The following is a 12,651-nucleotide window of genomic DNA, read 5'->3' on the forward strand; positions in this document are numbered from 1 at the left end:
GTCTTCCTTACGGAATTAGACATGTTTACTGATTAATTGCGTACATACGAATCATACGTCTTCCTTACGGAAAAGACAAAGTCTCACACTCCTTACATGACAAATCTCAACAAAGAAGCAAGACCCATACCCCTCGACATACCAAGTGCGAATCTACCGAAGCTTACGGTAGCCACACCCTATCTTTGCAGACAACCCCGTCTGAAACTAGCCTAACTAGATTCAGATATTTTTATGCAAAAATGAATCAAATTCAAATCAATTTAGATAGCGTATGCCTAGCCACAAATCCAAGTGAATAAATCAAAAGACAATTAGGATACTTAGCGGCAATGAAGTTTCCAAAATCCTAAGACGGAGGTACTGAAAACAGGTGTTTTCAGCACCGGCGACAGAAAAATTATGAATAGAAAATGGGAATGATTCCTGATACCCGCCTCCCAGCGGCGGGAATGGGTACTAACCACCTGACACACTGCGTGTGTCGTAAGTGTTTAAATTTCTGTCGGATTCGGAAAAATACAGCTATATATATATCTGCCAGGTAAGTTTCATGAACAAAAGAGTACTTACATCTTTCAATTACACACTTTCGCCCAAAATACATGACTCGGCGCGAGTGCGCCCGCCCTCGGCACCGAGACATAATTCAAGGGTTCAATACATGAAAAGAGCGGAAAATCGCCGTCTCTACGGCGATAGCTCCATGTTGATTCATATTAAGTAATGAAAATGAAAACAGTGTACTTACAGTTTCATTTTCAAGTCAAACCAAAAACATTAGTAGAAACACAATATAAACAAAGCATACGACGATGAAGCGGGCAGAGAGCGATGACGAACACGTCCTTCACACCCGCGGCCGAAAGCAAAAGTGATTCTTCACCTCTCGGGCGCGCGGGCGCGCGCACGATCGGACAAGCAGTTAACTACCGTTCTCCCCTTGTTCGAAGCTTACGACCGTCCCAGCTGCCGCTAGTTACCTTCCTATTGTTAAAGGACCGAGGGTTTGTATTACGTATCGGAACAATGACCTTTTTCTATAGGTAGTACTATTCTGGTTGCTTATAAAGAATTTAAAGTTAAGCATTTTTTATCAGTCGACTGTACTAATTACCTTAACCGTCCAGGGGCCAGTACTAAACATGGTGAAATACATTTGACCCCTAATCCCTGGTGGCTTTCGTATTTGCGTTATGTCCCTTGCAGTCCATGTGGAGTTGTTACATAGAAATACCAAAATCAATTTTCAAAGTAGCTACTATATAGGGTAAACAACCGCGTGGACTGGCCAACTCACCGACTACCACGGCTAGGCCACATCCTGACACCGGAGATGGTCATCAGTCATGAGTTGTTGGTGGTGATAACAGGAGCTCAAGACCTCTACTCTCTTTTCGAAGTAAGTATTTTCTCCAAAGTTAGAAATTAAGGCCATATTTTAAGATTTAAACAGAGGGTAATGAAAAGGATGGCCAATGCAGTGCCCACAACCCCAAAATCCTTTCAAAGTTTTTACTTACAACTCCAAATATTTCGAAGATTGATGCCATCTCGATGTTTGCGGAGTCGCTTGTGTCAACAAACTTCCCATTTCCTGTGCAAAATCCGCACACCACTTGTACCCATAGACACTGAAGCACTTTCATCACAACAATCGTATCCCCGACCTCTTACCAGCACTTATTCGTACTTATTCAAGGGGACTACGATATTCTTTGCGGTGTTTCAAGGCGTTTTGCGCTCTTCAATTGTTTATCAGTGTTGTCAATTGGTATGTGTTTACCCTCCAAACTGGGTATAAGACTTACACAAAAACAGGGAAATAAGTGAAATTAACGTATCTATTTGTAGTATACTATATACATATTACAGCAATTTTATCATTACTGCATTACTATGACAACTAGAATTCGTGGAAACAGTTTGTAAATGCATCGGCATATGTGTGAAGCTCCACTACATTGGCAACGATGAGTCTTTTTGCCGTCGTCTCCTCGTACTTCAAAAATATGAGTAATTTTTCGTGGTTAATTTGGTTGCAAAAAAAGGATAACAGACATGAATTAAATAAACATTTTGAAGTAAAATTAAACCAAATAATGAGTAAAGTAAACAATTAAGGGAATAAAGCTTGACACCACATAAACATGTAGTCGTCTGCTGCTTGTAACTGTGTTTGCAGAGTGAGTGCTTAGGAACCAGGAACACCAACATGGTTCAAGTGCAATGTGGAGTGAATTAAGACCAAAATGCGTATAATTACAATCAAATGAGCACTGTGGAGTTTCAGTTGTGATGGCAGTAAGGATAAAACCACCAATTAAAAGGTAAATATGAATCCAGTTCAAACCATGACCTCGGGAATAAAAAGTTTCATACTTTCATTAATATTGGCAACAAAATGTGGTTTTATTGTGCTGATTACAACTCCAATCTTGAGTAAGATCAATAAACGTTACATATATACGCTAACATTGTTCAAATGAGTGCTGGGAAGGCTGGGAAAGATGGTGGATTGTCCGTGGTTAGACCGGCCAGCCACACGATTGCCATTATATTGGATTTCAAAACTGCCTTGAAAACATATTTTACAAAGAGCTCACATGCTTATTTTAGTTTGTATGGGGCTTTCATATATCACATTATGTTGATGAAACTTCAATCTTTTGAATGGTATGCTTAAAGTTGTAATTGTATTCTTGTTTCATCAAATAAATATCGAGTGAATAAGGCCTGGCCAGCGAGATGACGATGGATCGTCCGCAGTTGTTTACCCTAGGTAGGTACCTATAGTCGATTCATTTAAGGTTGATTCTGCGGCTACGAGACGTTTGTTTGGCGGCCTCTGATTGGCTGGTACCGGGAGGTAGGCCACTCGCTCAGTATCTCATTATTTTCGTCTATGGCTTAGAAAACTAGCAATATTATGTTTATATTTTTTCAGTCATCTCATGCTTTGCTCAAGATAGGAAGATTTTGGTCATTCCATAGGATTCGGTATTAATTGCACAACTAAATAATCTTTCCTGAAATATGTTATTGTTATTATACAATTAAGTTTGTTCATACTTACCTGGCAGATATATATATAGCTGTATTTTCTGAAGTCCGACAGAATTTTCAAAACTCGCGGCACACGCAGTGGGCGGCCAGGTGGTAGTACCCATTCCGCCGCTGGAGGCGGATATCAGGAACCATTCCCATTTTCTATTCATATTTTTATTAATGCCACTGTCTCCTGAGGGGAGGAGGGCGGGAAATTTAATTATATATATCTGCCAGGTAAGTATGAACAAACTTAATTGTATAATAACAATAACATTTTGTTCATGCCACTTACCTGACAGATATATATATAGCTGAATCCCACCTTCGGATGGTGGGAAGAGACAGAATAGGATTTTTTAGGAAACTTAAATTAAGTAGATGATATACATCTTGGTTCCTCACCTGTTAGCAAAGTAGACTATGTGATTACTGTCACTTAAGGCTGCTTTTGCTTAAATCAGAGTTGCCAGCCAGGTGGAGACCTGTAGTGCTGGTGCGCTCTGGATGATCTGTCAACGGGTAGGCGACCTCAACGTGACAAGACCATCGAGGCCATACATATGAGGGCAACGAAGCAACTGACCACCACCTGACCAACTATTCACAAAAAAAACCCTTAAAACTAACTAAAGGATGGGAGATCTTCACATAAGACTCACCACAACCTAAAAACACAACAACAGAACAAACCTAATCCTAACTAAGGGATAGGGAAAGAGCTACTTCCGGACCCAAGACTGTGTCCGCAGAAACGTATGGCCCCAGTGAATTACAATCGTCATAAATCGTTCTCACATCCCTTAGGTAATGTGAGGCGAAGACGGAGTTACTCCTCAAAAGGTGCAATCAAGAATGTCCTTGATTGACATGTTCTTTTTGGGATAGGCAAGTGGAGATGTAGCGACAGCTCGAACTTCGTGCGCTTTCACTCGTAAGAGGCTCAAATCAGTCTTCTGGAAAGATGAATGAGCCTCCTTAATGACGTCCCTTAGAAAGAAAGCAACAGCATTCTTCGATAAAGGTAACTCTGGTCTCTTCACAGAGCACCAGAGATTACCTGAGGGGACCTCTTACCTCTTTTGTTCTATGTACATAGAACTTGAGAGCCCTGACCGGGCACAGGACTCTCTCTGGTTCTTGGCCCACCAGACTTGACATACCCTTGATCTCGAAAGTCTTCGGCCAAGGGTTCGAAGGATTTTCATTCTTCGCCAAGAAAGTTGGGTTCAACGAGCAGACAGCATTGTCTCCTTTGAATCCCATTAACTTACTAAACGCTTGAATTTCACTAACTCTCTTAGCCGTCGCAAGAGAAGTTAGGAAAAGAGCCTTCCTTGTCAAGTTCGAAGAGACGCTGCCTGAAAGCGGTTCGAAAGGGCTTGACATAAGGAATTTAAGAACCACGTCAAGGTTTCCATGACGGAGGTCTCATTTGAGGAACCTTCGAAGTCTCGAAAGACTTTAAAAGGTCATGAATGTCCTTGTTGTCAGAAAGGTCAAGGCCTCTGTGCCTAAAAACCGCTGACAACATGCTTTTATATCCCTTGATGGTAGGGACCGCTAATTTCTGCACATTCCTGAGAAAGAGCAGAAAATCAGCTATCTGGTTCACAGAGGTCGAGGAAGAGGAAACTCCCTCCTTTTTACACCATGCCCTGAAGGAAGCCCACTTCGATTGGTAAACAGCTCTTGTGGAAGCACATCTTGCATGTGAGATTGCTCTCGCAGCTGCTTTTGAAAAACCTCTCGCTCTGGCCAACTTTTTCGATAGTCTGAACGCAGTCAGACCCAGAGCGGAGAGGTTTTGGTGAAACCTTTCGAAGTGAGGCTGTTTGAGTAGATCTTTCCTCCAGGGCAATGTCCTTGGAAAGTCTACAAGGAAAGACATGACCTCTGTGAACCATTCTCTCGCTGGCCACATCGGAGCGATCAGGGTCAACCTCGTCCCTTCTGAGGCCGCAAACTTCCTCATGACTTCCCCCAAAATCTTGAATGGTGGGAAGGCGTACAGGTCTAGACCCGTCCAATTCCAAAGCACGCATCTACCGCGATTGCTTCTGGATCCAGGACCGGGGAGCAATAAAGAGGAAGTCTCTTGGTCCTTGACGTCGCGAATAAGTCGACCAGCGGACGTCCCCACAACGTCCAAAGGTCTCGACAAACGTCTTCGTTCAAGGTCCATTCCGTCGGTAGGATTTGTTCCCGACGACTGAGAAGATCTGCCCTGACGTTTTGCACTCCTGCAATGAATCTCGTCAGGATAGTCACATTTCTTATCTTTGCCCACAGCAGAATCTCTCTCGCTAGGGAAAACAACGTTCTGGAGTGTGTTTCCTCCCTGATTTTTTAAATAAGCGAGTGCTGTGGTATTGTCCGAGTTTTACCTGAACAATATCTTGTTCTTCAAACTCCTTTCGAAGAACTGCAGGGACAGAAATACTGCTGCCAGTTCTTTGACATTTATATGCCAGGCTACCTGTTCCCCTCTCCAGGAGCCTGACACTTCCTTCCCTCCTAGTGTTGCTCCCAGCCCGTGATGGAAGCGTCGGAGAACAACACTAGGTCGGGGCTCAGAAGACTTAGGGACAACGCCCTCCTGAAGCTTCTGAGGTCCAACCACCATCTTAGATGGTCCCCTTTATCGGAAGCGATATTCTCAATATGGCATTGAGATCGTCCTTGGCCTTCCACTCGTCCGCAAGGAAAAATTGGAGAGGCCTGAGTGCAGTCTTCCCAAGGAAACAAACCTTTCTAGCGAGGAAATGGTTCCCAGCAGACTCATCCATTCCCTCGCCGAGCAAGTCTCTTTCCCTAGGAAGGCTGAGATCTTTTCTAAGCCTAGCCGCTGACGTTCCTGGGACGGAAACGCTCGAAAAGCCACTGAATCCATCTGAATCCCCAAGATACACGGATGGGACTGTGTTTGGGGTCAAGATGCGACTTTTCGACGGGCTTGACCAGAAGTCCCAGGGACTTTGCTAGGGCTAAAAAGTGAACTGCAAGTCCTTCAGACACTTCTCTCTCGACGACGCTCTGATCAGCCAGTCGTCGAGGTACAGGGAACTCTTATCCCCGAAGAGTGTAGCCACCTCGCCACGTTCTTCATGACTACAGTGAAACACCATTGGAGCCGTGGTCAGGCCGAAACACATAGCTCTGAACTGCCACACTTTTTTGTCTAAGACAAACCTTAGATACTTTCTTGAAAGAGGGTGGATCGGGATGTGAAAGTACGCGTCCTGCAAGTCTAAGGACACCATCCAGTCGCCCGGTCTCAAGGCTCCCAGAACAGAATGAGGCGTCTCCATCGTGAATTTGGTCTTTTCCACGAAAAGATTGAGCCTGCTTACATCTAGAACTGGACGCCAACGACGACTGCCTTCGGTACTAGGAAAATCCTGTTGTAAAACCTGGGGACCCCAGGTCCGCGACTTGTTCCACCGCTCTTTTCTCGATCATTTGTTGAAGGAGATCGAATAATACTTTCTTCTTCTCTCCTTGATAGGATGGAGAAAGGTCTCTGGGAGTCGTAGAAAGAGGAGGAAGATCTAAAAGGGGATCTTGTACCCCTGCTCCACGATCTTGAGGGACCAAGAGTCCGTGTCCCTCTCTCTCCACGCTCCCGCAAAAAACTTCAGTCTGGCTCCGACTGGTGTCTGAAGGACATGCTTCTCACTTGAAGGCTTTGATTTAAAGGAAGCTCTTCCTCGTGAAAACCCTCGCCCTCGAGAGCTGCTCTCGAGGGGGGGGAGCCCCACGAAAGGGCTTAACTTTCTTCGGCGGTCGAACCGCAGCTGAAGAGGTTGAAGTACGGGCTCCGAACGTCTTGTAGACTGGGCCAAAAGGTCCTGAGTTGCCTTCTCTTGCAAACTGTTAGTCAGGTCCTTTACTAAAGTCTGGGGGAAGAGATGGTTCGAAAGAGGAGAAAACAGCAAATCCGCTTTCTGAGCTGGAGTTACCGAACGAGCTGTGAAATTACACAGCAAAGCTCTCTTTTTCAATAAAGCCGTTCCAAAATGAGAGACGATCTCCTCCGAACCATCCCTGACGGCTTTGTCCATACATGCTAACTATGCTGGACAGCTCCCCCAGACTGAGAGATTCTGGGCTTCTCGCTTGCAGATCCAGAACTCCCAAACACCAGTCAAGGAAGTTGAACACTTCAAGCGTCCGGAGCCGACCCTTCAAATGATGGTCCGTCTCCGTAGAGGTCCAGGTTACTTTAGCAGAGGATAAAAGAGACCTCCTCTGCGAATCCACTAAGCTGGAGAAATCTCCTTGAGCTGAAGAAGGGATACGAACTCCTACTTCTTCTTTGGTTCTATACCAAATGCCCCCTTTTCCGCTGAGTCTAGCTGGAGGCAAGGCAAAAGTCGTCTTGCCTTGATCTCTCCTTCGTACCATCCAATCTTGGAGTTTCCTTAAACACAACGTTTAGTGGAGAGAGAAAGTTTTCAATCTCCACAAACTCCGGGGTTTTTCCAGTTTTAGATGATGAAAACTGCGAAGGAGGAGACTTGGGAGCTGCAGGCTGAAACTTGTCTTCGAAAGAAGAACGCAACAGCCGCACGAGGACTTTATAATCTTGAGATTGAGGGGCCGCAGAAGGTTCCTCTTCAACCGAGTCAGCCGAACAACTCAGCTCTCCTTCTTCTCTACACGGAAGCGGAGACCGTCTGTCCGGAGAGGGCGTCCTAATGTCGGGTCTTGGCTTAATCAAAGGACCCCTATCCTTACTAGAGGAAGCCTTATTTCGGCTGTCTTCTCTATGACGCTTACCACTTGAAGAAGGTAGAGCGTCCTGACGAGGACGAGCGTCCTTAGCGCCACCCGAGGCAGCCTCACTTGCCAGAGAAGCGTCCTTACGTTTCTCAAACGAAAGGGAAGACATTTTCGCTGGAAAACGTGTCTGTGCGCGCAAACTAGCGTCTTGGGGTACGACTTCTTGGTCGGAATCCCCAAAAGCGTCTTGAAAAGAGCCCTGAACGTCCTGGCGAGCTTCCTGCCAAGCGTCCTGCCGAGCCGCCGAGCGTCCTGCCGAGCGTCCTGTCGAGCGTCCTGGCGAGCGTCCTGACGAACGTCCTGCCTAGCGTCCTGCCGAGCGTCCTGACAAGCGTCCTGTCGAGCGTCCTGCCGAACGTCCTGCCAAGCGTCCTGCCAAGCGTCCTGCCTAGCGTCCTGCCTAGCGTCCTGACGAGCGTCCTGTCGAACGTCGTGCTGAGCGTCCTCCTCAAAAGCGTCTTGACGCAACGTCCTTCTAGAGGACGAACGAGATCGGCGAATCGCCGAAGGAAAAGCGATCGGCAAACGAGACGAAGTAGGAGAGGGAGAAGGAGACTGCTTCGTCCTCTTGACGGGCAGTCTAAGGTCCTTCCTCCGCTTAGGCTCGACTGCTGCTGGGCGAGTCCTCTGAGCCATAAGCGTCGATAGCTGGTCTTGAAGGGACAAAAGAATGTTCTTCATTGGGGAAGAACGAACAGAGGAAGCAGGACTGATCCTGCGAGAAGACGAGGGGCGAGGGGACGCCTCCTTCCTTCTCACAGGTACAGCTACCTGCTTCTCAGGTAGACGCGCCTGTGCACGCAACCCAGCGTCCTCATCGGAGGAGATCTTACCCCTTTTCTGAGGCGGAAAAGCGTCATACGCATCCTCCGACGAAAGCGGCGATACAGGACGTGAAGCGTCCTCAACACGAAACGTCCTTTTCAGAGGACGAGAGTCTCTCCGAGCGCTCCACCCCTTGCGCGGGGAGGACGCTTCGGAGGACGAAAAGCACTCTTTCAGGACGCGCGCTCGTGCGCGCTCCTTGGCAGCCTGGGACTTTGCTACAAGGCCTGCCGAAGGGACGCCAGATCGGTGGGGAATCCCCCTCGTAAACCCTCTTGCTGGCTTTCGACATACCTACTCCCTGAGTCTTGGGAGTCTGATAGAGGTCTAGGCCTAGAGGCATTATGGGCCGATCTGACGCCCCCTCCACAACACTAGGGGCACGATCACACACTTGCACCGAGCCAGTTTCTAAGGCTTTCACTTTGGTCTCCAGAGTGCGAAGAGACTCCAAAATAAGAGAGAGAGCATTAGCTTCTCCCGACACAGAATCAGAGCCCGAAGGCAACACAGGTTTAGGGGTTGCAAACTCTACAGGTGTTAATGCAGGAGAGATGTTAGCCTTACCTTTGGTAGAACCACTCCTGGAGGAAGACCTCCTGATCCTATCGCGCTCCAATTTAAGGCGATAGGACTCATATACTCTCCAATCATCATCGGTCAATCTCTCACATTCATTGCACCGATTATCCACCAAACAATTATTGCCCCCTACAACTCATACATACTGTGTGGGGGTCTACCGATGCTTTCGGTAGCCTCACCTTACAATCAGTCCTCACACACACTCTGAAACTCACAGCACTTGATCCAGACATATCTTTTATAGAGAAGCCAATCCAAAATAAAAAAACGGTCCACTATCGCGCATGCCAATTCAACAATCCAATTCAATACCAAAAAACCAATCAGATACTTAAAAGCGAGTCAAATCCAAAAAATCCTGAGTAGAGGTCTGTAAACAGTTGTTTACCGACCGGCGACAGAAAAAAATATGAATAGAAAATGGGAATGGTTCCTGATATCCGCCTCCCAGCGGCGGGAATGGGTACTACCACCTGGCCGCCCACTGCGTGTGCCGCGAGTTTTGAAATTCTGTCGGACTTCAGAAAATACAGCTATATATATATCTGTCAGGTAAGTGGCATGAACAAACAATAAGATAAAGCACAAAGGGATTACAACAAGTAAAAGTGAAGAGAGAAGCATTTAATTCTTTATACCTGTTTTTATTTATAATTGGATTTTGTATCATTTACGCAATCAAGATAAAATAAAACTTGTTTTCATACAACAAATTCACCCTGAATACTCTGGTGCTTTCAGATTTTGGATGCGTGTAATATGTGAAGAGAAAAGGAAGAATATGTCTTATTATGTTGCATCAGTAAATGATTCAAGTTTGATGATATTGCCGAGAGAATATCTGCAAGGCGTCGTTGCATTTGTCGTCTCAGCGAGAGATTTGAGTTGCCAATTAGCAATATAAGACGTTGCAGTTTCGACAATAATTACCATGTTACATCATTACATTTTCTGTAAATAAATGCACAGAATTTCCATTACAACTGTCGAACATTTTCAATCCAATATCATATAGTTTGCCTGGGCATATCTGATAAGGAAAAAAATAATGATAATCAAATGGATGCATCTGGTATCGTTAGCTCAGACCCAGGCGGGCCGCGGGGAATTCAATCCAGCAAAGAAGCTGAACTCTGTGGTAAGATGACTTCGCACTGTTCAACTCAGCCTAAGCTTTAATCAGGTTGTTTCAGGATATTGTTTCTAATTTTATTTTATGTATATTTTCAAACGAAAGAGATATCAGAGACTTATCTGAGTGATATGAAATAATAATCTCAGTGAAGTAATAAACAACAAAGAATTAAGAAAATTGACTTCCCATCAGGCTGAGTCAAGTATGGATGCAACATAATAAGACATATTCTTCATTTTCTCTTCACATATTACATGCATCCAAAATCTGAAAGCACAAGCGTATTCAGGGTGATTTTATTGTATGAAAATACAAGTTTTATTTCATCTTGATCGTATGAATTATTAAAAATCCGAAAAGAAAGACATTCCTAGTTGGTCCAAATAGGTATAGTACATACCTAAATCAGCCTTTTCTAAGGCTTGGTGCCCTTAGAAACGGCAGTCTTACCTACTAGCCTATGGGTAGGTAGTACCTAGGGTAAAAAACTGCATGGTACAGGGGTGGACCATGTACGATCAATGTGTACAACCCCAAAAAAAGTATATTATAACGCGTGAGAAACGGAGCTAAAGACCTCTACTCCGGTGTCAGGACGCATTATAATGTACTTATCTTGGGTTGTACACATTGATCGTACATGGTCCACCCCTGTACCATGCGGTTTTTTACCCTATAGTAGTATACCTCGGCCTAGAATTCGAGACTTAGCCTAACTTAGGCCTAGGGGTTTTTCGTAATTTTACCAAGCCCTTTAGGCCTACATGACAAATAACTACTATTCACTCCAAATATACCCATTTCAGCCCTTTCTAAGTCTCGGTGCCCTTAGGCTATAGCAAGCCTATAGGCTAGTACCTCTACTAGCTACCTACTAGGTAGAGTAAGCTTAGGCCTAATGGCTTTTTGTAATTTCGCCCAGCCCTTTAGGCCTATAGTAGTAGTATGATAAAAGACAAACACTACTCACAACAAATATATACCCACTTCAGCCCTTTCTAAGGCTCGGTGCCCTTAGGGAATGCACTCTGACCTAAAGGCCTTTTCAAAAAGAGATGTCAGGTGACTCTCATGCTGAATGCTGATGTATTGGACTGTCATTGGTCAGGCTCGGCTGAACAACAGGTGAAAAGCCTCAAGTGCTTCCTTTGCAACGGCACCTCTCTAAAATCGTGGAAATAAACAAATATGTATACATGGATAAATAGATAATAAAAAATGGAAATAAATAGCTATATAAATATAAATATATATACATATATATATATATATATATATAGATAATCAAATAAGGATTTAAATAAATATATATCTATATAGATAAATAAAATAAAGAAATAGACGTTTAAATTAATAGATAAATAAAAAATATATACATAAATAAATAATCAAATAACTAGATAAATAAAGAAACAAATATATAGATGAGTGGATAATTAAATAAACAGATCAATAAATATATAGACTGATCAATAAATAAATAGATAAATGAAGAATTAAATCGATTAATTAGATCAATAAATAGACAACTAAATCAATGGGTAAATAAAGAAAAGGAGATAAAAAAAGATAAAAACAATAAATAGGGAAATAAAAATCGAAAAATAAATAGATAAAACCATTTGTAAAACTTAATAGAAAATAAATATATTGATAAATAAATGTAAAACTAAAATAGACAGAAGTTATTAAATAGATAAATAAATGTTAAACTAAATAGAGAAATAAGTAATTAAATAGGTAAATAGATAAATGTATAGCTAAATGGAGTAATAAATAAAAAGATAAATAAAAGTAAGTAAATAAATAAAAGAAGTGTCGTTGCCTGAAATGACATAAAAGATGAAAAATTAATCCAAATAAAAATTATCTCTGCACATTCTTCAAACTGTTTCGGTAGATCCTTCATATTTAATTAATTAGTTTATATTATGCAGTTTACTAAGATTTAAAAAAAGGCTTTTAAATATACAGACAATTAATTTTATAATATAAGGAACACAAAAGATTAGGGAAAAAATATGGAAGATAGAAATTGGGCCTCTTAGAGAATGAAGAGCTCAGCAATAAGATACCGTTTATTTATATAATTCTTCTAGATTGATATAAAAAGGGTTTTCTGCAATGCAGTAGCCTACTAAAGCTGAGATCATTTGAGAAATGTTACCGTTGTAAAGACCTTCTTTACCCATAAGCACGATCTTGTATCTCATCAAGATTGTAAAAACCTGTGTAAAGACCTTCTTTACCCACAAATCACAATCTTGTATCTC

At 43.3% G+C, this 12,651-nt stretch overlaps 1 protein-coding gene across 6 annotated transcripts in view; it reads right to left on the bottom strand.

Annotated features, from left to right (window-relative positions):
* LOC135202932 (group XIIB secretory phospholipase A2-like protein) overlaps positions 1–11,512 on the bottom strand; it is a 43,654-nt gene extending 32,142 nt beyond the window's left edge. For 3 of the 6 annotated variants that reach the window (XR_010311828.1, XM_064232399.1, XM_064232396.1), the window contains exon 1: positions 11,366–11,512. The gene's annotated coding sequence lies outside the window, so the exon portion shown is untranslated. Of the gene's footprint in view, positions 1–11,348 lie in introns of all 6 variants that reach the window. The other 3 variants (XM_064232398.1, XM_064232400.1, XM_064232397.1) reach the window with 3 other exon arrangements.
* Positions 11,513–12,651: the final 1,139 nt, after the last annotated feature.

The sequence above is a fragment of the Macrobrachium nipponense genome, chromosome 33 (assembly GCF_015104395.2).
Source record: "Macrobrachium nipponense isolate FS-2020 chromosome 33, ASM1510439v2, whole genome shotgun sequence".
Classification (NCBI taxonomy): Eukaryota; Metazoa; Arthropoda; class Malacostraca; order Decapoda; family Palaemonidae; genus Macrobrachium; species Macrobrachium nipponense.